We start from the raw sequence: 24010 nt of genomic DNA, 5'->3' as shown, positions 1-24010 counted from the left end.
TATACTTAACAAAAAAGTGTGAAACAACTGAAAATATTTCTTATATTCCAGGTTCTTCATAGTAGCCACCTTTTGCTTTGATGACTGCTTTGCACACTCTTGGCATTCACTTGATGAGCTTCAAGAGGTAGTCACTGGAAATGGTTTTCACTTCACAGGTGTGCCCTGTCAGGTTTAATAAGTGGGATTTCTTGCCTAATAAATGGGGTTTGGACCATAAGTTGTGTTGAGCAGAAGTCTGTTGGATACACAGCTGATAGTCCTACTGAATAGACTGTTAGAATATGTATTATGGCAAGAAAAAAGCAGCTAAGTAAAGAAAAACGAATGGCCTTCATTACTTTAAGAAATGAAGGTCAGTCAATCCGACAAATTGTGAAAACTTTGAAAGTATCCCCAAGTGCAGTTGCAAAAACCATCAATCGCTACAAAGAAACTGGCTCACATGCGGACCGCCCCGGGAAAGGAAGAACAAGAGTCACCTCTGCTTCTGAGGATAAGTTTATCTGAGTCACCAGCCTCATAAATCACAGGTTAACAGCAGCTCAGATTAGAGACCAGGTCAATGCCACACAGAGTTCTAGCAGCAGACACATCACTACAACCACTGTTAAGAGGAGACTTTGTGCAGCAGGCCTTCATGGTAAAATAGCTGCTAGGAAACCACTGCTAAGGACAGGCAACAAGCAGAAGAGACTTGTTTGGGCTAAAGAACAAAAGGAATGGACATTAAACCAGTGGAAATCTGTGCTTTGGTCTGATGAGTCCAAATTTGAGATCTTTGGTTCCAACCACCATGTCTTGTGCGACGCAGAAAAGGTGAACAGATGGACTCTACAATAATAATAATAATAATCTTTATTTTTATATAGTGCTAACATTCTGCAGCGCTTTACAGTTTTGCACACATTATCATCGCTGTCCCCGATGGGGCTCACAATCCAGAATCCCTATCAGTATGTCTTTGGAAAGTGGGAGGAAACCGAAGTACCCGGAGGAAACCCACGCAAACACGAGGAGAACATACAAACTGTCCAACAAACTGTCCAAAAAACTGGACAGATGATGTCCAAGGTGGGATTAGAACCCAGGACTCCAGCGCTGCAAGGCTGCAATGCTATCCACTGAGCCACCGTGCTGCCCATACATGCTACATGCTGGTTCCCACGTTGAAGCTTGGAGGAGGAGGTGTGATGGTGTGGGGGTGATTTGCTGGTGACACTGTTGGAGTTTATTCAAAATTGAAGGCATACTGAACCAGCATGGCTACCACAGCATCTTGCAGCGGAATGCTATTCCATCCGGTTTGCGTTTAGTTGGACCATCATTTATTTTTCAACAGGACAATGACCCCAAACACACCTCCAGGCTGTGTAAGAGCTATTTGACTAAGAAGGGGGAGTGATGGGGTGCTACGCCAGATGACCTGGCCTCCACAGTCACCAGATCTGAACCCAATCGAGATGATTTGGGGTGAGCTGGACCGCAGAGTGAAGGCAAAAGGGCCAACAAATGCTAAGCATCTCTGGATTGCAATCTCAAGATTGTTGGAAGACCATTTCCGGTGAATACCTCTTGAAGCTCATCAAGAGAATGCCAAGAGTGTGCAAAGCCGTCATCAAAGCAAAAGGTGGATACTATGAAGAACCTGGAATATAAGAAATATTTTCAGTTGTTTCACACTTTTTTGTTAAGTATATAATTCCACATGTGTTAATTCATAGTTTTGATGCCTTCAGTGTGAATTTAAAATTTTCATAGACATGAAAATACAGAAAGGTCTTTAAATGAGGAGGTGTGTCCAAACTTTTTGTCTGTACTGTACACCAACATTCTGGGATAGAGAATCAATACCCGCCACAATGGGGCGACCTTTTAGAGGGTTTAGGCCCTTGTGGACTTTAAGGAGGGCATAAAAGGATGGCACAACTGGGGTGACGGGAGCAAGGAAGGTATATTCATTCTGTGATATTAGCCTTTTTTTCTAGAGCTGGATTCAAAATGCACAACAAATCATCGGAGAAGCTTTTTGTTGGATCTCCCGGTAATACTTCATAAGTTTCCTTATCATTTAGGAGTAAACCACACATTTCCAGATATTTTGGGTGGTCCATGATCACCACCTTTATCCGATGATTTAAAAATCAAGTTGTCATTTTTCTCCAGTTTCTTTAGGGCCAGGGACTCACTTGTTGTTAAAGTTATTCTCCCTCCTTAGGTTATTGTTAGGGATTTTGCATAAATCAGCCTCAACCAGTTTGATAAAAATATCAACACTGGTAACATCATCACTTGGTGGCATTTTTTTGCTTTTTCTTTTAAGATTAGTGAAAGGCCCATGGCCCCTGATCCTCTCATTCTCATGTAAAAGACCAACCAGGGCTTGATAACCTTCAAGGTCATCCTCAGTAAGGCCTTGTTCCTTGCATTGCTCCCAGTCATGTTTCTGAAAAAATCATTTCCATTTTAAATTACGTCCAAATAGATTAATATCTTTAAGCCAGTTGAAACAGTTGAAGGAGTTTGTTGGAACAAAAATTAAGTCCCTTTTGCAAAACCGCATATTCCTCCCTTGAAAATACCCATGAGGTCAAATTGATTATCTGACCTTGAGTTACTGGGGCCTTTTCCTCAGATCGTAATATGCTGACGGTCTTTTGTCTAAAAAAGACAATGAGGAAGGCAAGGAGGAAAACATTTGTGATGGTGCCACTGGTGTAGTGCCCGGGCTACCCTTGCCCCTCTTCCTCTCCCCCTCCCTTTTTGCCTGTGTTTGCTTTTGGGTGGACGCCATCTATTGATGGATACCCTGTCTTTACCCTTACTAGAAGTTACTTTATCTTCAATGGGAAGTACTTCCACCAGCTCAGGGGTACGGCTATGGAGAGCCCTTGTGCTCCCACATATGCCAACCTATTCCTGGGCTGGTGGGAAGAAACATATATATTTCCCGACGAGGAGAGATGGTGGCAGCCATACATCTGTCTCTGGGCCAGATACATTGATGACATATTGATTCTGTGGTCTGGCCCAGAGGCAGGTTTTAATCATTTCTTGAAGGAGATCAATGTGAACGATATTGGTATGAGATTCACATCTGAATGTCAGGAACAAAGCATCACTTTCTTGGACCTCACGATTACAAATAACTGTGGGGGAGGGATCAGTACCCATACCTATCGTAAACCTACTGCGACAGATAGTTTCCTACAGTGGCAAAGTCATCATTCCATAACCCTTAAGCGTGGTATACCTAAGGGGCAGTTTCTGCGCATTAGAAGAAACTGCTCTGATACTGATGTGCTTAAACAGCTGGCTAGAGATCTGCACCATAGATTCAAAGAGAGAGGATATCCCACTGATGTTCTGGCCAAATCTTATAACGAGGCACTCAGAGAGGATAGATCTGTGCTATTCAGGGTAAAAACTGCCCCAAGGGATGCCTCGGGCCTGGTTAGACTCATTGGGACCTATGATAGTTAATCTGACAGGGTGTATCAAATTATGAAAAAACATTGGGGGGTATTGTTGGCGGACCCAGGCTTGAAAGATGTTATTTCACCAACACCAAGTATTACATACAGAAGGGGTATAGCCTTTACCAAAAACCTCAAAGAACAGGTACATGGCTGGACAGAAAACCAATTGGGTTTTTTACATGCGGTAATTGCTCTAGATGTCAGTATATATCACAATGCAAGTGGTTTACCAGTGCGGGTAATGGAAAACGATTTTACATGAGGGACTATGGAAACTGTAGGTCTGTGGGGGTGGTCTATAAAGCTACCTGTTCATGCCCTTTAGACTATGTTGGGAAAACTGGCAGGGAGCACAGAATTAGGATTGGCGAGCACTTGGGGGATAGTAGAAACAAGAGGGACACCCTGATTGCTCGTCACATGAATCAGGTACATGGGGGATGTTTGGAGGAGATCTCCTTCTGTATTATTGAAATGGTGAAACCAAAACCAAGGGAGGAGACTTTGACAAAGCCATTCTGAAACGTGAGACAGAATGGATTTTTAGACTGCAATCAGTGTCACTGTGGGGGTTGAATGAAACCCTCACATACACATGCTTTTTGTAAAAATAGCTATTTGTTATGCCCTTTAGTACACCTTGGATGGATTATGCTCTTTGAAAATTTGGGACCTGGGTTCAAAACCCATTTCCTAATCTTGATGTTATATCAAGTGTCAATTATGACTTAAGAGTTTATTTCACCCTTTATTCCCCAAAAATCTGCTAAGGATCAGATACAAAATGTCTGGAGTAAAACATCTTCTTAAATATGTATTCTTGTTACTAGTACGGAGAGGCCCCTCTAGGTGCTACCTTATCCATATATAATTTATACCATCCTAAATTTACTTCTGGATAGTGCACTGTACGTATTAATATACTATTGTGCAGTGGATAAATTACAGTGTGTTGTACATATTAATAACGCAGCATGCAATTAATAAATTATTTTATATATATTTATGTAGATATCTAGAAATAGATCTCTATGCTCCGCTAGCAGCTGTTATAATGGGTATTATCTGGCATATATTTATTTATGCTCCACTAGAATTTGTGGACACCTAATAAATACCATCTCTTAATTGTTTATGTATGCTGCGCCAGCACTTCAAGAAGATGCACTATATATACCTGGTCGTGGAACAACCACAGATTTTGGCGCATGCGCAGTATAGGTACCTTCACACTAAACGACGCTGCAGCGATCCAGACAATGATCCGGATCGCTGCAGCATCGCTGTTTGGTCGCTGGAGAGCTGTCACACAGACAGCTCTCCAGCGACCAACGATGCCGGTAACCAGGGTAAACATCGGGTTACTAAGCGCAGGGCCGCGCTTAGTAACCCGATGTTTACCCTGGTTACCATCCTAAAAGTAAAAAAAAACAAATGCTTCATACTTACCTTCCGCTGTCTGTCCTCGGCGCTCTGCTTCTCTGTACTGCCTGCGAGCACAGCGGCCGGAAAGCAGAGCGGTGACGTCACCGCTGTGCTTTCCGGCCGCTGTGCTCACAGTGAGTGCAGGAAAGCACAGCTCCGGAGGACAGACAGCGGAAGGTAAGTATGAAGCGTTTGGTTTTTTTACTTTTAGGATGGTAACCAGGGTAAACATCGGGTTACTAAGCGCGGCCCTGCGCTTAGTAACCCAATGTTTACCCTGGTTACCAGCGAAGACATCGCTGAATCGGTGTCACACACGCCGATTCAGCGATGTCAGCGGGAGAGCCAGCGACCAAATAAAGTTCTGGCCTTCTAGCCCCGACCAACGACATCACAGCAGGATTCTGATCGCTGCTGCGTGTCAAACTGAACGATATCGCTAGCGAGGACGCTGCAACGTCACAGATCGCTAGCGATATCGTTTAGTGTGAAGGTACCTTATGTCTCCTGAGGTAAGTGATACACACTTAGCGCTAGAGCGCTTGTCTAGCCTCTTGAAACGGGAAGTGCCGTCATATCTATCTGCGTAGCACATCAGATGGCTTGCGTTCCAAGCTGGAACGCATAGTGAAATCTCAGGTATCTGTTCCTCTCTTATCTGTATATTGATGATTAATCCTGTATGGCTGCGCTACTTGGGAATGGGCGTGGATATATGGACATATATAATTATATGAGTCAATTTAGGGACTTTATTATTATGATACCTGGTGAATTCTGGGAATAGGGGCGCGCCTCCAATAGGTGGTCGTGATTGGTCCCTGGAGTCCATCTTGGATTATTTAAATTGGCTCCAGATAGGTCTATACAGGTCTGTCTCTCAATCGTGACACCTGCATCTATGGAGAAGCTGGTTCCATATTGTGCCTCCTGATGAACTGTATGACGGGGAAACGCGTCGAGGCTGTGGCTGGAAGCTAAGTTTTTGGGATAACACCCAGATATGCTTTTTTCAATCGTTCATCAATGTTCATCAATTTGTTTATCTTTATGTCCTTATGTGAACCATGATGGACAGATGATTGCTATTTGAATCAGGCTGTTGAACCGACTATCTATTGGTTATATGATTCCCCCCTGTGGTGTATAGGTCCTGTTTAAACTGTGAAGTAGCCATAAGAATTATTTGGTGTGCATCTATAGGATAGGATTTTTATCCTTAATGTGGCTATATCTCGTTTTTTGAGAGACTAGCACCTGTTTGGATGAGGGTATCTAATTTTGTACAATGACCTTTTAGCAATAAGCACTTTCCCTTCATCTCTTTACATTGCTTTGTGTTTTCCCACCTATAGCATGGTAGGACTAAATCAGGGTTAGTCGGGGACAGCAGCCGCAGAGTGGGGGCACCAAAAAAAACGTATCTATCAGGGTGCCAACCTCCACTGCTAGGAAGGGACAGCAGCTGAGTACAGGGAAATTGCTAGGTTATTGTTATAGAGCTTACTGTATATTTGTTTGAACTGGGAAAAGGTGTTCATTTAAAAATAATTTAAATTAAAGTTTTTGACTTTTAAGGGACTACATGTTAGACATTTGATTATTTTTCCCTGTTTCAGCATTATATGATTTTCTTGTCAGTTCATCAAAAGACTGTTCCATACACACCTGAACAGAACGGGGTAGCAGAAAGGAAAAACAGAACTCTGACTGAAATGATAAGATGTATGCTAACAGATTCCAAACTACCAGAGAAATACTGGGGTGAAGCAGCAATGACAGCTACTTATCTGCAAAACAGACTTTTTTTTCAAGAAAACTGAAAAAAAAAACATGACCTGTGACAAGGTAAGAAACCAAGTGTGAATCATTTAAGAGTTTTTGGTTGCAAAGTTTTTGTGTTTATTCCAGAAGAAAAATGCTCCAAACTTCAAAACAGAGCCATTGAAGGAATATTTGTCGGCTATAGTGACAATTGTAAAGGATACATAATCCTAGATCCCAAGACAGACAGAATCACAGTGAGTAACAAGGTATCATTCATTGAAGATCTTAATGATTACATAATGACATCACTAGAAATGATAAATGAGACAAACGACAGTGATATAACATCTGATGAGAAAGAAGTGGAAATCGATGAAAATAAAAAGACAGAATGTCAAGAGATACAGCTCCATACAGACCCAGAACCAAGACACTCAATAAGAGAAACAAGGGAAGACCACCTCAACGTCTTTCATACAAGGCAAGTACAAATAAAATTTATTAAATTACATCTTGGGAGGACATGTCTTAACTTTCAGAAGAAGAGGCCAACAAATGGATAAAGGCTGCAGAAACAGAAATAAAATTCATGCATGATTCAAAGACATGCACACTGATGGAACTACCAAAAGGAATAAAAGTTATAGGATGTTTTTAAAGTAAAATACCAAGCAGACAGTACAGCTGATCGATACTGAGCAAGACTCGTAGCTAAAGGCTATTCTCAGAAATATGGAGAAGACTATGATGAGACATTTGCTCCAGTTGTCAAACACACCACAATCAGAACTTTGCAGTTGCAGCAATGAAGCAAATGCAGTTGAAACATCTGGATGTAAAGGCAGCATTTCTGAATGGAGACTTAACACAAGACATTTACATGGAACAACCCCCAGGATTCAAGAATAAAAGGAAACCAAACATGGTTTGTAAGATATGGAAAAGTATATATGGTTTAAAACAAGCCGCTAAAGCATGGAATGATAAAATCACATACAGTGCCTACAAGTAGTATTCAACCCCCTGCAGATTTAGCAGGTTTACACATTTGGAATTAACTTGGCATTGTGACATTTGGACTGTAGATCAGCCTGGAAGTGTGAAATTCACTGCAGCAAAAAAGAATGTTATTTCTTTGTTTATTTTTTTTTTTAAATTGTGAAAAGTCTTTTCAGAGGGTCATTTATTATTCAACCCCTCAACCCACCAGAATTCTGTTTGGTTCCCCTAAAGTATTAAGAAGTAGTTCAGGCACAAAGAACAATGAGCTTCACATGTTTGGATTAATTATCTCTTTTTCCAGCCTTTTCTGACTATTTAAGACCCTCCCCAAACTTGTGAACAGCACTCATACATGGTCAACATGGGAAAGACAAAGGAGCATTCCAAGGCCATCAGAGACAAGATCGTGGAGGGTCACAAGGCTAGCAAGAGGTACAAAACCCTTTCCAAGGAGTTGGGCCTACCTGTCTCCACTGTTGGGAGCATCATCCGGAAGTGGAAGGCTTATGGAACTACTGTTAGCCTTCCATGGCCTGGACAGCCTTTGAAAGTTTCCTCCCGTGCTGAGGCCAGGCTTGTCCAAAGAGTCAAGGCTAACCCAAGGACAACAAGGAAGGAGCTCCGGGAAGATCTCATTGCAGTGGGGACATTGGTTTCAGTCAATACCATAAGTAACGTACTCCACCGCAATGGTCTCCGTTCCAGACGAGCCCGTAAGGTACCTTTACTTTCAAAGCGTCATGTCAAGGCTCGTCTACAGTTTGCTCATGATCACTTGGAGGACTCTGAGACTGACTGGTTCAAGGTTCTCTGGTCTGATGAGACCAAGATCGAGATCTTTGGTGCAAACCACACACGTGACGTTTGGAGACTGGATGGCATTGCATACGACCCCAAGAATACCATCCCTACAGTCAAGCATGGTGGTGGCAGCATCATGCTGTGGGGCTGTTTCTCAGCCAAGGGGCCTGGCCATCTGGTCCGCATCCATGGGAAGATGGATAGCACGGCCTACCTGGAGATTTTGGCCAAGAAGCTCCGCTCCTCCATCAAGGATCTTAAGATGGGTCGTCATTTCATCTTCCAACAAGACAACGACCCAAAGCACACAGCCAAGAAAACCAAGGCCTGGTTCAAGAGGCAAAAAATCAAGGTGTTGCAGTGGCCTCGTCAGTCTCCTGACCTTAACCCAATTGAAAACTTGTGGAAGGAGCTCAAGATTAAAGTCCACATGAGACACCCAAAGAACCTAGATAACTTGGAGAAGATCTGCATGGAGGAGTGGGCCAAGATAACTCCAGAGACCTGTGCCGGCCTGATCAGGTCTTATAAAAGACGATTATTAGCTGTAATTGCAAACAAAGGTTATTCCACAAAGTATTAAACCTAGGGGTTGAATAATAATTGACCCACACTTTTATGTTTAAAATTTATAAAAATTTAACTGAGCAACAAAACTTTTTGGTTTGTAAGATTTATGCATCTGTAAATAAATCCTGCTCTTGTTTGAAGTTTGAAGGCTCTAACTTATTTGCATCTTATTAAACCTGCTAAATCTGCAGGGGGTTGAATACTACTTGTAGGCATTGTAAGTACTCATAAATTAATATTTTCAAAGAAGCTAAGCGGATCCTTGCCTATATACAAAGAGACTGACAGACAGGTGGATCTATGAGCTGATATATATGTGGACGATATTTTAGATTGTTTTGAAAAAGAAAGGGATGAAGCGGAGATAGTGAAGACTTTGGATCAACACTTCAAGATCAAAGATCTGGGAAATGTGAAACAGTACCTAGGCATACAGGTAGAAAGACAAGAAAACGGGAGTTTCCTTCTTAATCAAAATCACATGATTCAAGACTTCAAAACTCAAGACACATGATTATGTGGTGAAACTTATAAAATTCATCCTCACTCATTACTTTTAATTTGACAGCATGCTATATCTACAGGAGACTGGTACAGCAATGGGAAGTAAAATGGCACCACAGTATGCTAATCTTTTCATGGCCAAGCTTGAATGTGACTTTTTGTCCTCATGTCCCATCAGGCCTCAGGCCTACTACCGCTACATTGATTATATTTTAATCATCGGGACGGAGTCTGAGCTACAGCGAAAGATGTTTCATGAACAGTTTAATCAATTTCATCCCACCATGAACTTAAAACTCAACTACTCCAGCACTGAAATTAACTTTTTGGACACCATCATTAAGCTGCAGAACAATGAAATAGAGACATCCCTGTATCAGAAGCCAATCGACCGTTCAACATACCTCAAATGGGACAGTTTCCATCCAAAACACATAAAAAACTCTATTGTCTACAGCCAAGCCATCAGAAGCAATCGTATATGTTCCAACCCCATGGATAGAGATGAACACCTTGGTTGCCTCAGAAAGACCTTTTTGAATCAGGGCTACCATCCAAGAACAATTCAAAACCAAATTACAAGAGCAACTAGAATATCAAAGAATCACCTGCTACATTACAAAGCTAAAGAAGAAAATAATCGGGTGCCTCTAATAGTCACCTACAATACAAATCTGGAGGTGCTAAGGGGAGCTGCATGAAAATTACAACCTTTACTACAAAAAGATGCCCGCTTACAATCCATTTTTCCAGACCCCCCACTACTGTGTTTTAGGCAGCCTCAAATTTAAGAAGCATCATTGTTAGAAGCTCCCTGTCCTCTCAAACAGCTGCAGGAACCTTTCATTGCAACCAGAAAAAATTTAAAACCTGTCCATTCATAATGACCACTGACAAAAACCTGTCCATTCATAATGACCACTGACAAGATAAAGATCCCCAATTCACATGAGGACTACAAGATCCCAGATACTTTCAGCTGCATCACATGTAATGTGGTGTACCTAATTATTTTTACTAAATGTCCAACTGGAGGTCCGTATGTAGGGGAGACAGGGCAGGAACTGAGAACCAGGATGAACTCTCATCGCCAGACAATAAGAGAAAAAATAATACATGTACCTGTGGCAAGACATTTTTATCTCCCTGATCATAGCACCATGGACATGAGATTACTTGTATTAAAGGGTAATTTCAAATCTCAGAGATTCAGAATAGTTTGGAGTATAAACTGATGATGATTTTTGACACACTCAGTTCAGGAATGAATGTGTCGCATGGATTTATGTATTTTTACATCAATTAAGGAATTTGCTCCTCAGTCCGTGTGGGGGCATCATAAAACACAGTACCAGACCCATTCAGAGGATCATAAAACATTAAGACTTCCTTATCTATGAACTGTTCCAATATTTATGAACACAACTGTTTATCAAACTCACATAATGGTAATTCTGCTTCACGTCACCTGTCTTATCTGTGGCATTATTTCTGGGCTTTATTGTGTATAAATATGTGATTCTTCAGAATTTCTTATAGTCTTTGCCTGATGAAGGGACCTGAGTGGTCTTGAAAGCTTGCAATTTGTTACCATTTTTTTAGTTAGCCATTAAAAAGCATTAACCACTGAGAACTCTCAATCTATATATATATAATTGTCTAAGGAGCACTTCCGTCTGTTTGTCTGTCTGTCACGGAAATCCCAAGTCGCTGATTGGTCGCAGCCAGCGGCCGCGACCAATCAGCGACGGGCACAGTCCGGCAGCGAAATGGCCGCACCCTACTCCCCTGCCGTCAGTGCCCCCTCCATACTCCCCCCCAGTCAGCACCCGCCGCCCACATAGCATTGTAGCAGTCCGTTAAACCAATTGCATTATACCGTGGCACAACGCGGTGTAACGCAGTCTGTTAACGCTGCTATTAACACTGTGTGACAAACTTTTTACTATTGATACTGCCTATGCAGCATCAATAGTAAAAAGAGATAGTGTTAAAAATAATTAAAAAAATAAAAAATGGTGCTTTTCTCACATTCCGACGTCCACCGATGTGCGCAAGCGGCGAGGCTGCCACCAGCTTCCGTTCCCAGAGATGCATTGCGAAATTACCCAGATGACTTAGCGGTCTCACGAGACCACTAAGTCATCTGGGTAATTTCGTAATGCATCACTGGGAATGGAAGCTGGCGGCAGCCTCGCCGCTCGCGCGCATTGGTGGACGCTGGAGGGTGAGTATATAACTATGTTTTATTTTAATTATTTTTTAACAGAGATATGGTGCCCACACTGCTGTATACTACGTGGGCTGTGTTATATACTGCGTGACTGATATATACTACGTGGGCAGTGTTATATACTGTGTGGGCTGTGTTATTTACTGCGTGGGCTGTGCTATATACTACATGGCTGCTATATACTACGTGGCTGCTATATACTACGTGGCTGCTATATACCACATAGCTGTGCTATATACTATGTGGCTGCTATATACTACGTGGCTGTGCTATATACTATGTGGCTGTGCTATATACTACGTGGCTGTGCTATATACTACGTGGCTGTCTGTGTTATATACTACGTGGCTGTACTATATACTACGTGGCTGTGCTATATACTACATGGCTATGTGGCTGTGCTATATACTATGTGGCTGTGCTATATACTATGTGGCTATGTGGCTGTGTTATATACTACGTGGCTCTGCTATATACTATGTGGCTGCAACATACTATGTGGCTGCTATATACTACGTGACTGTGCTATATACTATGTGGCTGTGCTATATACTACGTGGCTCTGCTATATATTACGTGGCTGTCTGTGTTACATACTACATGGCTGTGCTATATACTATGTGGCTGCTATATACTATGTGGCTGTGCTTTATACTACGTGGCTGTGCTATATACTACATGGCTGTGTTATATACTACGTGGCTGTACTATATCCTGCACCCCGCCCAGCCAGCCGCGACCAATCAGCTATATTGGCACTGGATTTAAACACCGCTTCTGTGATTGGTCGCGCATGGCCGGCCGCGACCAAGCAGCGATATTGGTGCAGTATTTAAACACTGCTTCGGTCATTGGTCATGCCCGGCTGGCCGCGACCAATCAGCGATATTGGCGCAGGATTTAAACACTGCTTCAGTGATTGGTAGCTCATGGCCGGCCGCGACCAATCAGCGATATTGGCGCAGTATTTAAACACCACTTCGGTCATTGGTCGTGCCCGGCTGGCCGCGACCAATCAGCAACAGGCGCAGTCTGGCCGCGAATTGGTGCCAGATTTGAACCACTCTTCGCTGATCGGCCAGCCGGGCGTGACCAATCAGCGATATTGGTGCGGAATTTAACCCCCACTCACAGCGCGACGTAAATACATACATATTCTAGAATACCCGATGCGTTAAAATCGGGCCGCCATCTAGTTCTAAATATTTTTCTATCTACTGGCTAACACGGTACCAAGATATATATATCTCTCCTATATCATGATTCAAGACATAACTGAAACATTTGAATTGAAAGATGCAAAACCAGTAAAGTCTCCAATGGAAAAAACTATCTGATGGAAATAAATAGTGAACAGAATTTGTTACCGAATAATGAACAATACAAAAAGGCAATGGGAAAATTATTATATCTTGCGACTGTTACAAGGCCAGACATTGCAGCAGCAGCAGTGGGAATTTTGAGCAGGAAGGTGTCAAAGCCAAACAAAATGGATTGGAATGCAGTGAAGAGAGTAATCCGTTATTTGAAAGTGACTAGCAGTGTTAGGCTGGGGTCACACTAGCGTATTGCATCTGATGCAAGAGCATCGGATGCGATATGCTAATGACCCTCGGTTCCTGTTCTGCTGTGAGCAGGAGCCAAGTGTCATGCATCTGTACTCCGAGCCTCTTACACAGAAAGGATCAGAGCACATCTGCGGAGGAGGCGGGGAAATTAATTTCTCCATCTCCTCCATTGCCGGGATCAGCGTATAATGCATATTACTCGGATGCTATCCGAGTGATGTGCATTGGTCTCACTCGCACCCATGGGCTTATATGAGTGAGAGTGAGCTGAGACTCGGCCGAGTGTCGGTGACAATCGCAGCATGCTGCAATTTCACTCGCACCTACAATACAGCCAAGAAAAAAAAACTGTGAAGTGAGCTGCCTCATAGAAGAATACTGGTCCGAGTGCTACGCGATGTTTTATCGCATAGCACTTGTCCGAATTCCTCTCTAGTGTGACTCCGACCTTAAACTGAAACTAACTGCAAGTGAGAAGTGGATTTTAACAAGATACGTTGAGGCGGACTGTGCTGGAGATCCAATTGACAGGAAATCTTCCTGTGGCTATCTTTTCTTGCTCTCAGGTGGACCAATTAGTTGGACTAGTAAGAAACAATCTATAGTAACACAGTCGTCGACAGAAGAAGAATATGTCGCCGTAGCACATGCCAATCAAGAAATTCTATGGTTAAGACAACTGTTAACAGCCTTAGGACAACAACAATTGGGACCAACAAAGATATATGAGGACAATCAAGGATGTCTAGTTATTGCTCAGATGGAAAGAGTTAATCCAAGAACTAAACACATTGATGTGAAGTTTCACTTCTTGAGAGATCACCAGGAGTAAGGAATCCTAAATTTAGAGTACTGCCCTACTGAAGATATGACACAAAGGCATTGAATGCTGAAAGACATCAGAGACTGATGAAGAAATTAGGCTTAACTGAATAAATCCTTACTGTTGAGAAAGTGTGTTGGCAGATATGCAACAGATACAGACGTATTTGTGTGCAGGAGGAGTTTACACTTTTCTGACAGTAGAAGGTGATGTTATTACTGTTATATGCATAGTTGAATGTAATGCATATACTGGTTGAACTATGGTTTCACTTTCTCTCTGGTAAAAAGTCCTTTAGACTTCCTGTTATGCTGTATTAAGAAGCTGATGTATGTACCTCATGTTCTGTGTAGATAAAAGTTGAATTACCCCATATAATCTACTCTCACAAGTTTCTTTTGAGTCCAAACTATGCAACAGGACCTTGTTCTGATCATCCGTCTGTTTAACCCCTTAACCTCTGATCCGCTGTCTCCTGGTATTCTTACCTCGGAATGTTACTTGACTACTCTTTTGTCTCTTCCTTCTGTTAATGATGTACAATCATGGCTACTCAACTAACCTGACTCACGGCTTTCTGAGAAGTGTCTAGCATCACAGTATAATTCCCTCATTACTTTCTATACCGTATACTGTATGATTGCTCCCACAGCTCCCTTTACATAATTTGATGTCCCACACTGCTCCTTATACACAGTATGTTGGTCCTCACAGCTACCTATATGTTGTATAACGCCCCCATAGCTCACTATTTACATTATGATGTCATCCATAGCTTGCTATATTCAGTTTAATGCTCTCCTAGACTCCTATATACAGTATTATGGTTGCCACAGCTCATTATATATAGTATAATGCTCCTATAGCTCACATATTCACAGTAGAATGGCCCCACAGCCCCAGTATGTCAGTATGATGGACTTTACAGCTTCCTATACACAGTATAACACCCCAGTATTGTTGAAAGTGTTTCAGACCAATGTTTCATGGCGTAATGTCGACAGCACTGCAGCCAATCAATGAGCTCAGCAGCTCTAAACGACTGCCATCAATTTGAATGGAAATGCTGAACTCACTAATTTGCAGTACTGCAGACCAGCGTCGGACTGGGGCACCGGGACACCGGAGAATCCTCCGGTGGGCCCCGCCCCCTGGCCCTGCCTGCCTCCTTCATTTGTCCCTGCACAGTGCCCAGGTGCAGGCTGCCTCATTCACGCTCGCATAGTGTGTGTGATCCTCATGTCCTGTGTGAGAGAAGTGCAGCCGCGCTGCAGCTCCTTCTCCACACACACATCACATGACATCACATCACCACCACACCACACTAGTAATAAATAATGGACCAGTCCATCACCATTCATTACCGCGTGCTCTCAGTGCTGGGCTGGCTGCAGACAGTGCAGTGGCTAGACTGTCTGCAGCCGCTGCAGTGCCGACTGTGCGCTACTGGCTGCCTGGCTGCTAGCATGCTATTGAGAGCAGGCAGCCCGTGCGCAGCGATTCGCCGCTCAGCAGACCCGGCCACGGCACCACCCCTCACCCCACCAGCACCAGTCAGGAGCGAGTCACTCAGTCTCAGTCACATGACTCCATGAGCCATTGCATTTGCATACATACATTTGCATGATGAGCATCATCCTTCCTTCATGATCTTCTCAACTCCGCCTCCTCTTCTAGTTCTGTGGTCTGCTTGGACTACGGTATTCTAATGCTGATTGGCTGGCCTGACATGCAGCCAATCAGCATTAGTTTTGCTTTGTGTGACCTCACAGGCCACAGCACAGAGTGAGCTGTGCTGTGATTGGTCGACTGTCCTCCTGCCCAAGCAGCACAGGCGCACTGAGTCCTGCACCATCATTCATAGTCGGAGTCGGAGAGGCTGCAGTGCTGCCTGTAGCTGATGGTTGACAATTTCCTGTCTTAGTGAGTCACTATTGTAATAAATCAATGTACTAATGTATGTAACAGTATGTGAGTAAAATATGCCTGCAGGCTGCAGCAGTAGACAGCCACTGAGACAGTTATTATGGGAGGCCCCCCCGGCCCCTGCAATCTAAAGCAGTGACACAAGGTGGAGGTCTGGGGGGCCCCCATAGAAAATTTCTAATTTCCTGTGGTCCCCCTTCCCCACTGTCTCCTAATTTACTGTGGGGCCCGGTCACCTCTCCCACCATTTCACCTCTGGGGAAGGGCCCCAAAGGGGCACACAGGGGGCCCTCAAGAAATTAGGTGACAGTCAGTGGGGAAGGGGTCCTCAGGAAATCAGATGACGTGACACAGTGAGGAAGGCAATATACTACGTGGCTGTGCAATATACTACATGGCTCTGTGCTGTATATACTACGTGGCTGGGCAATATACTATGTGGCTCTGTGCTGTATATACTACGTGGCTGGGCAATATACTACGTGGCTCTGTGCAATATACAACGTGGCTCAGTGCTGTATATACTACATGGCTGGGCAATATACTATATGGCTCTGTGCTGTATATACTACGTGGCTCTTTGCAATATGCAACGTGGCTCTGTGCTGTATATACTACATGGCTCTGTGCTGTATATACTACGTGGCTCTGTGCTGTATATACTACATGGCTCTGTGCTGTATATACTACGTGGCTCTGTGCTGTATACTACGTGGCTGGGCAATATACTACGTCGCTGTGCAATATACTACGTCACTGTTCAATATACTACGTGGCTCTGTGCTGTATACTACGTATCTGGGCAATATACTACGTGGCTGTGCAATATACTACGTGGCTCTGTGCTGTATATACTACGTGGCTCTGTGCTGTATACAACGTGGCTGGGCAATATACTACGGGGCTATGTGCTGTATACTACGTGATTGACAATATACTACGTGGGCGGCTGGCAAATATACTACGTCACTGGGCAATATACTACGTAGCTGGGCAATATACTACGTAGCTGGGCAATATAGTACGTCACTGGGCAATATACTACGTGGCTGGGCAATATACTACGTCACTGGGCAATATACTACGTGGCTGGGCAATATACTACGTGGCTGGGCAATATACTACGTGGCTGGGCAATATACTACGTAGCTGGGCAATATACTACGTGGCTGTGCAATATACTACGTGGCTCTGTGCTGTATATACTACGTGGCTCTGTGCTGTATACAACGTGGCTGGGCAATATACTACGGGGCTCTGTGCTGTATACTACGTGATTGGCAATATACTACGTGGGCGGCTGGCAAATATACTACGTCACTGGGCAATATACTACGTAGCTGGGCAATATACTACGTAGCTGGGCAATATAGTACGTCACTGGGCAATATACTACGTGGCTGGGCAATATACTACGTCACTGGGCAATATACTACGTGGCTGGGCAATATACTACGTCACTGGGCAATATACTACGTGGCTGGGCAATATACTACGTCACTGGGCAATATACTACGTGGCTGGGCAATATACTACGTAGCTGGGCAATGTACTACGTAGCTGGGCAATATAGTACGTCACTGGGCAATATACTACGTGGCTGGGCAATATACTACGTGGCTGGGCAATATACTACGTAGCTGTGCAATATACTACATGACTGGGCAATATACTATGTGGCTCTGTGCTGTATACTACGTCGCTGGGCAATATACTACGTTGCTGGGCAATATACTACGTAGCTGGGCAATATACTACGTGGCTGGGCAATATACTACGTCACTGGGCAATATACTACGTGGCTGGGCAATATACTACGTGGCTGGGCAATATACTACGTAGCTGGGCAATATACTACGTAGCTGGGCAATATACTACGTAGCTGGGCAATATACTACGTGACTGGGCAATATACTACGTCACTGGGCAATATACTACGTTATGTAGCTGGGCAATATACTACGTCTACGTCACTGGGCAATATACTACGTGGCTGGTTAATATACTACGTGGACAGTCACATGCATATTCTAGAATACCCGATGCGTTACAATCGAGCCACCATCTAGTAGTACTAATAAAATGTTCTATGTTTTTGTTTCACTACTCAAATATTTAAAAAAATGGACGTTTGGTCTTGCCGTCATCATACTGATGAGCCGAATGATATTGCAAGGTAATTTTTTCACAAAATGCTCAAAAAAAACAACTTTTTTTTTTCCCACAATTTCACTGAACTTGGAACATGTTTCCCTTTTTCAAGTACACTATGTGTAAAAATCAATGGTGTCATTCAAAAGTTCAACTCGCCCTGCAAAAAACAAGTCCTCATATGTCTAATATCAGACCTGGGCAAAGTGCGGACCGCGGGCCACATGCGGCTCTGGCTGCCTGTCTCTGTCCGTCCCACGTACCAAGACAGCCGTGTGACAGGGCCGCGTGCTCAAATTAGATGCTAGTTCCATTTGTGGGACTTCGACTTTAAGGAAATGTACCTTGAAAGTATTTATTGTTGTCAAAGTATTGGAGTGTTTCTTTAGTTTGTTATTTATACATTAAGTTAAATTGGTTATTTATTGGTTAATAAACACTACGTTTGATATTACATCATTTTGCAACATAATTGGTATTATTTCTATATAACTGCGTGGTGGGCCCCAAGAATGATTTTTCTCTGCTGGGCCCAAGGTACTCCAGTCCGACGCTGCTGCAGACAATAGACATCAGGATCAACAAGGAAGACTCAGCGCTGGATCCAGTGAAAGCTAGTAAAGCATAATATATTATTTTGAAATAAACTGCAGCTGGTGGTCGGGATATTTCTGAAATCGGAAAACCCTTTAACTATTGAAATCGCTGCATTCATGTTTTGTTGAAATTAACAGAATCCTCTTAAAACTTGTAAGTTTGAATATACCTAAAATTGGATTAAATGGAATTTGTCAGCAGGCTTTTGCTACCTCATCTGAGATCAGCTTAATGTAGGCAAACAGACTCTGAATCCAATGATATATCTCTTAGATTACTGAGTTCAGTGGTTCTGACACAATCAGAGTCTATAGACTTAGCAATGCAGCAGAGCTGAGAAAGCTAACCCTGCCCACACCAGTCTCTGTATATACAATGTCTATAGACAGAGAGCTGCTTATCACAGGAGGGGGTGGAGTCTGACTAGCACACAGGAGCTGATGTAGCCATTGTAGTACAGACAGTGATAAACACAAGGTGATAAAAACTTTGAGAATAAGTAAACAACATCACACAGCTGGGCATATATGACACATTGTTGAAACCCCTACCTCATGCTGTCCTCAGATTACATAACAAAAACCTGCTGACAGATTCCCTTTAATCTTTGATCTTTAGATGTCTAATACTAATGTGATGGAATTGGAAGAGAGATTTTTAATTTAATAGTAAATTGCAAAAAACAGCGAACAAGGTAAAAAAAGCAATATGGTTCATCATTAAAACACTACTGCATTCATTGTAAGAGTGAAAAGTGATGTAACCCATAGGGCAGTTCTCTCAGAGGAATAGCATATAGACCGTGAGTTCTTCTATTTGAGTATCTGAAACCCTATATGCCTTTTATACTATTAGTGGAATAGGGCCTTATATGTGGCAAAGAAGATTTTGGGCCCTTATTGTACAACAACTTAGATGAGTAGGTAACCTTAGCTAACCTTAAGAATATTAGAAGGCAGGTTGACTAATCATGTCCGATATTATACAATGCAAATTAAGAGTGCATTTACGCTGGCTGATTATCATGAACAAGCGTTCTTCAGGTGGAATAGTTTGTAAACTTGCTTAAAAATCATTGTTCTTGACAGCACATCACCCTGTGTAAACAGTACACGTGGATCGCCCCCCAGTAGGGCAGTGGGGCACTTGGATCCGGGCCCTTCGGTTCTCAAGGGGGATGTCATGGTGGCTGACCCGGTCCGTGGCCCTAGGGGACGTCCGTTGATAATTTGGGGAAAGGTCTTTAAAGGGGAAATGTTCGTGACGCCACCTGTGGTATTCGGTCAGGGTGACCGACGCTGCTTAGGAGTCCACTGGGGTGGTGTTATGGCAGCTAGATGGTATACCTTCCCACAAGTGAAGTATGTCCCCAGGGCTTCCCAGAGTGTAGATGGTGATGGTGTGAGGCGCAGTGAAGAACGAGGACACAAGGGTGCAGTCTCTTTACCTTTTTACTGATGGCTTCAGCATCCACAGTCCAGAATACCAGATCACAGGGCAGGCAGAGTCTGGCCGGTCTGAAGGCAATTCCAGAGTCCCCTTATCCAGGTGGAAATCAGTAGTCTTCCTCTAGCGCCTGAGTGTTGTATATCCCTCCCTGCTGAGCTTCTTGGTGAGGTCCTCACAACTGTTGTTGGTGTTCTAGATGATAAGTCTTTCTCTCAGTCTCCCTGATGGAATGGATAGGACAAACCCGTATGACTGAGGGCCTGAGGCTTTTTACAGGGACCCTATCACGCCCCAGCCCCCACAAGTTGCCACCATGCCTCCTGGGTATAAGGTCGGGCAGCCAACATGGAATTAACTGTCCTGCCAGTCTCTGAAGTAATGCGTAGAGATCCTTACTCCCTCGGTGTTCTGGCTACCGGCTTCTGCACCTCAGAAAGGAGGCAGCCTTTTACAGGGCAGAACTCCTTCTGGTTTCCTCTCCTTTTGCTATGACTTCGTTTCTCACCCACTACAACACAATTCTCTTTGAGTGCTTTCTTAGGAGTCTGACGCACGTGGGGCAGGCCTCTGACAGGATCCCACCCCTGTCAGGGACCACTCTGTCTGCAGCTCTTAGATGTTCCTCCTTCCCCTGTCTGCCTGACAGGTGCTGCCTGGGTGAAGCCCAGTCAGCTTCTGCCTAACTTCCTATCCAGCCCACCAGTTTTACCTAATTGTGAGGAGTGCCCTAATAGATAGGAGCAAAGCTCCCCCTGGTGGACTGGAGTGTGAAGTGTGGTGTATGGTTTGTGATACCTGGTAAAGTGATCTCCTTTATTGCCATCAGACATAACATCACTCCCCCTGGTGGAAGAATGACATTACAGCAACGACCAGGACTCTGGGGCGCTGCACACGCATAGCCCAAAACACTGACATTGTATGAGCACAGAACAATCAATTATCAATCGTTCTGTGCGCATGAGAAGTGCAATCGGCATGTCTAAGCCGGCTGTTAAATGACCATAGATTGGCTAGCATGTAGCCGATCTATAGCTGTTTAACAACTTAAGTCAGCATATATAATCCAGCCTAATACTAAAGAATCTAAAAATGTGTCAAAAATATACCTGGTCTTAACACTGTATGTTGGCCACATAGCGTATGTGTGCACCTGAGCATTAATTTCATACTTAAGATGTGTAGGCCTATTTTTCTTTTTTTGTAGTACATATCAGGGAGGTGTTGCCCCCTCCAGGGCTCAGCACCCTTATCTTCCCATCTTTCCCACACAAGGTTTTAATTATGAACTACTCCAGGTTTCCTTTCCCTTCTCCACAAAGAAGAGGCCTTGCTGGGCACATGGATCATTAGTGATGGGGACCATACATCTTTAGGTACAGCTTGAAAGGTTTGGACGGCTTTTGCACTGTTTGATAAAAAAAAGTCTTAGCTCAGTAATTTACATTTTTAACATTTACAGCAATAGTGAAGTTCATGTATTTATTAATTGCAGTGTACTGATGCATTGTTTATGTATTTACTTGCATATAGAAAGAACCCAATATAAAAACATAATAAGCAAATACCCTGCAGTAAATAAATAATAAGCAGTAGTGCGTCAAAATAATATAGGGTGCTTAGTTAAGTTAACTTTCATTTTAAAAAATGTAAAAGACATCCCACTATGTCACAGTGGCCCTATTCAGGATGGTCCTAACCACTCTAAAACCTTACCATTTGTCAAGTGACGTACATGTGGATAAGGGCTGAGAAGGACTGAGACCCAGCTAGTGGACATGTGCGATGCCCGCTAGGGCCGTGGGGTGCTCGGTCCGGGTGGGGCAGTTCTTCAGGGGGTTGTAACAGCAGCAGTGACCAGGTCTGTGGCCCTGCGCATGCAATAAAATAATGAGGGAAAGTTTATAGAGGACTTAACGTGACACGCACCTGGTGTTCGGCAATGGATGGCAGACGCTGCTTAAGGGGACCGCTGGGGCCGATGGTGATGCAGCTGGGATGGTTCTGCTCTACTCTGGTGGAGCGGGGCCCAGGGCTACCGGTACTGTTGTAAGGGATCTTGGACGTTGGGGTGCAAAACTAAGGGTGCGATAAATGACTGTATGACACAAGGGCTGTAGTTTTCTTTACCTTTACTTGATGGCTGAAGATGCAGTCTAGGTCATGGGTAACAGGTGGCAATGGAGATCCGGGCAGCCTGGAAGCAATTCAGGATGCACATACCCAGGTGGGTTCGTTGGCCTTCCTACTGCACTATCCTTTTAGGTACTTGCTGCTTTAAGCTCTGCTCAAGTTCCTCTCACTGTCTGACAGTTAAAATAAAACATTACCCGCATGGCAGGCCGCTTGAGCCTATTACAGATGTTGCTCCTTCGTGGTGGCTCCGGGCTATGGTATGCTGCTGTGCCGCTGGGTGTTAGATGGGGCCAGGAGACCTGCAGTCTCCTGTCCTCTGGATTTAGCTGCCAGGACTTAAATACCCGCACAACCACAGACCCCAGTGTCCAGTTTTTAGCGCTCAGCTCAGGGGTGAGCTTGGTTACAGCTCTACTCCCCAGGTTCTCCTCGACATCTCTCCTCTTCTCTCACTCTCTACCTCAGACTGACTAACTCCACCTCCAGGCCAGAACTTATAGGGAAGCTCCCCTGAAACCAGGTGTTAGACCTCCCCCTGGTCTGGAGTCAGGAATAAGTGTTGGATGCTGGTATTACCTGGTAAGGGGACCCCTTCTTGCTTCCAGGCATGACATCACCCCATGTGAGGGAGGCAATGCCACTGTGGCAACCGGACTCCTGGGGTGCCACACATGCAGCCATGGGGAACTACATGAATGTAATATCCAGCTGAAAAGAAAGTGAGGCCACACCTTTATTTGCACTGGGTGCAAAGACACAAACAAAAAATCTAAAGAGATGAACTGAAATATAAGTTGGCATGCATGCAGCATGTAAGCTAATGTGGATAAGGGCTGGGAAGGACGGAGACCCAACTAGTGTATACACAGCTAAGGGGAATTACATGAATGTAATGTTCAGATTAAAAGAAAGGGAGGCTACACCTTTACATGCACAGGGTGTAAAAAAAACTGGAGAAGAACCCTAAAGATATGAACTTCCCATTGCATGGGTAGAAGGGCAAAATGAGCATTAGTAAGTACACAGTGCTATATAATACTGTATGATGACTGCAATATATTAAAAGGATACAAACTTACATGGGTGGTGTTCTATGTAATACCACAGTTCATGGTATTAAAACATTTTCATAAATAGGAGTGTTCTGTCCTCACTAGCTGAGGCAGGCTCATACGTGGCTATACAGTCAGCTAAACCGCTATACCGGGTCCAATAAGGAGACTGTGGTTGAGTCTGTGCTTTATTAAACGTAGTGGTATATTGATGCGGTGAAACTGTGAACAATGATATACATAGAATCAGTGCATGGTATAGAACAGATACATAATACACATGATATACATTATGCATAACATTTAGAAAGCTAGTGACTAAACTAGGAGTACAACTGGTTAAACTAAGCTAATATAGAGCAGAAATATCTATAGGAAGCATAAAGACATACCGGCAATGTAATCGCAAGGGGGATGAAGTGAAGCGTCTTTCCTTGAAGGCAAACCGAAGAAAGTGAAAGGAAAAATGGAGGGAAATGGAGGCTGAGCTACCATAATGCATTGCAAAGGAGGAGGAGAATCAGACA

This window comes from Ranitomeya imitator, chromosome 5 (genome assembly GCF_032444005.1).
Source record: "Ranitomeya imitator isolate aRanImi1 chromosome 5, aRanImi1.pri, whole genome shotgun sequence".
NCBI classification, from domain to species: domain Eukaryota; kingdom Metazoa; phylum Chordata; class Amphibia; order Anura; family Dendrobatidae; genus Ranitomeya; species Ranitomeya imitator.
This window is presented reverse-complemented; position numbering follows the sequence as displayed.